The following is a 2,539-nucleotide window of genomic DNA, read 5'->3' on the forward strand; positions in this document are numbered from 1 at the left end:
TGGTAAGATTCTTTAACCTTGAAGATATCGAAGATACCTGGGATGCAAGTGAAGTGAGAGCGTCCACTTCATGGATTCCAGCAACTCGTCTTCTTGATGTTGCTCGATTGGTTGGCCACTGATAATTGTTACTGGCGATCCTCTCGATGATTTCATAAGCCTCATTGTAAGACTTAGATAAGATAGCACCGTTAGCAGAAGCATCTACTACCATCCTTCTGTGAGCATTGAGACCATTGTAAAATATCACAAGTTGGATGCAATGCGGAATTCCGTGATGAGGGCACTTTCGTAATAACTCTTTGAATCTTTCCCATGCCTCATACAAGGACTCATCATCCATTTGTTGGAAAGTAGTAATCTCATTTCTCAGCTTAGCAATCTTGCTAGGAGGGAAATACTTCACAAGAAATCTCTCTGCTAACTCTTGCCATGTAAAAATCGAGTTCGGTGGCAGTGAGTTTAACCAGGCTCGAGCTCTATCCCTCAGCGAGTACGGGAACAGTTTTAATTGTAATGCATCTTTGGGTACTCCGACTAGCTTGAAAGAGTCACTCACCTCCATAAACAGTCTTAAATGAAGATGAGGATCTTCAATAGGCATTCCATCGAATCGCCCATATGCAAAGCATCTGGAACATGACTGGCTTCAGCTCGAATTGTTGTGCCTCGATCTCAGGTCTTCTAATACCTAGATTAATGTCATTAAAAACTAGCACAACATATTGTCGTAAAGCTCTATCCCTATCATCAGCAATAAGGATAGGATTTTGAGCAAGGTTTGCTCTGTTTCCTTGATTGATATTCTCGAAATTCATCTCTTCGGTCCTTCTCTAGTTCGCTTGTCTTCTTCATTGGCAAAAGGTTCGTTCTATTTCAGGGTCCACTGGGAGTAAGTCGATAATTTGGTCAATACTCATAAACACCTGAAATAATCAGAGAAGAATTAATTAAGTAAGTAAAGTTGAATAGGAAAATAAAATAACCAAAATGTAAAAATAAATTCACAAATAATGTTTTTTTTTTTAAAACAGTCCCTGGCAATGGCGCCAAAAACTTGGAATGGTGGAAATGTGAAAGTGTACACAATCGTAACAAGTAATAAAGTGACAAGTAAATGTCGAGTTATCGTACCCACAGGGACTATAAAAAAGCGATATTTATGAAATTAATTAAAACACTTTGGTGAGGTAAAAATAATTTTAGTTTGAAAAGAGTGATTTAAAAACTAAGATTTTAAAACTAAGAAAACAATTTAAATAAAATAAAAGAGTTCTAGTACACGATTTCAATTAAGATTTAATCAATATGATATAATTGTGTTGGATTAATTATACCTTTTTAACTTAGAAATATTAAATTCGTGCTTACACTGTTATGAATAAATTCATGGAAACCCAGTAATTTGCTAACTTATGAACATATTTACTAATTAAAAAACTCCATTTATCTCTTGAACATATCCCTATGCCAATTCAACCGACTAAGCAGATTTAATAAAGTAAACATGCTATCGCACATACATACTTATTGAATTAAATTATCTCTCGCATATTCCTATGTTGATTCAACCGATTAATTCAACTTAATAAACATGTAAAAGATTATGTGAAGTAACAATGTAGCCATACCTTGAAACAATTTAATCACAACAATCTTGCAAGTTATGCAAGGCATAAGTATCGCCAAATACAATGCTAATTTAATTTTCAGTTATCTTAGAAGAATTAAACATGCACTGATTAAGTACTGAGCCCATTAATTGCAATTTCAATCCGTTTAAACAATTAATTCTTTAGTTATCTAAACAATTATAATGCCAGATAACCTAAGCATGAATTTACTTAATCAAGCATTTCACTGGGGCCTATAACAGCATAAACACTATTTTAATAATTCAAGTAAGCAAAATATAATCCACCCAACATGAATTAAATTCAAGCTAAATTGATTAAAATAACCATTTCAACAACAATATTTTTCATAGATATGTTCATCATAAAAACAACAGAAATTAAAAAGAAAGGGAACAGGAAGCAAATCCAGTGTTTCTCTGCGGCTCGACTGTTGCTCCGTTCTTAGTCTCCGTTGTCTTCGCCGAGCAAGGCTTCTATGTATCCTTGATTGCTGCCCAAGATGGCTGAAGAACACCTCTTTCTCAAGAGAGGAAATCGGCACAAGAGGAAGGGAAAATGGGATGGAAAAATGGAGAGGAAACTTGAGAGAAGTGAAGAGAGGATGAGAGAATGCTGTGGAATGAGGGATGTTGAGGGATGCTTTGAAATGGGCAGCATAGGGTGGCTTTTATAGCTGAAGAGGGCTGCTAAAAATAGCAAATTCAGTAGCCAAGAGAGCCCTCCCATGGCCGGCCACACACATGGCAAGATTGAAGCTTTCAATCTTACTAAAAATAGGCCGGGGCAAATCTACAAAGCCTAAAATAAAGGTGGGGTTTATTGAGAATATATTGCTTAGTATTTCTATCTACTGAATTAATACATTGATGATGTTTATATATGAGTTTATTAGTAACTGCTCA

The 2,539-nt window shown here is 35.4% G+C and overlaps 1 non-coding gene across 1 annotated transcript; it reads left to right on the plus strand.

Moving 5' to 3' along the window:
• The first annotated feature begins 269 nt into the window (after window positions 1-269).
• Window positions 270-376, plus strand: LOC128291123 (small nucleolar RNA R71). Its single transcript, XR_008280899.1, has one exon. It is a non-coding gene; the product is annotated as a small nucleolar RNA R71 (small nucleolar RNA).
• The last annotated feature ends 2,163 nt before the right edge of the window (window positions 377-2,539 follow it).

This window comes from Gossypium arboreum, chromosome 3, assembly GCF_025698485.1.
Source record: "Gossypium arboreum isolate Shixiya-1 chromosome 3, ASM2569848v2, whole genome shotgun sequence".
Taxonomy (NCBI): domain Eukaryota; kingdom Viridiplantae; phylum Streptophyta; class Magnoliopsida; order Malvales; family Malvaceae; genus Gossypium; species Gossypium arboreum.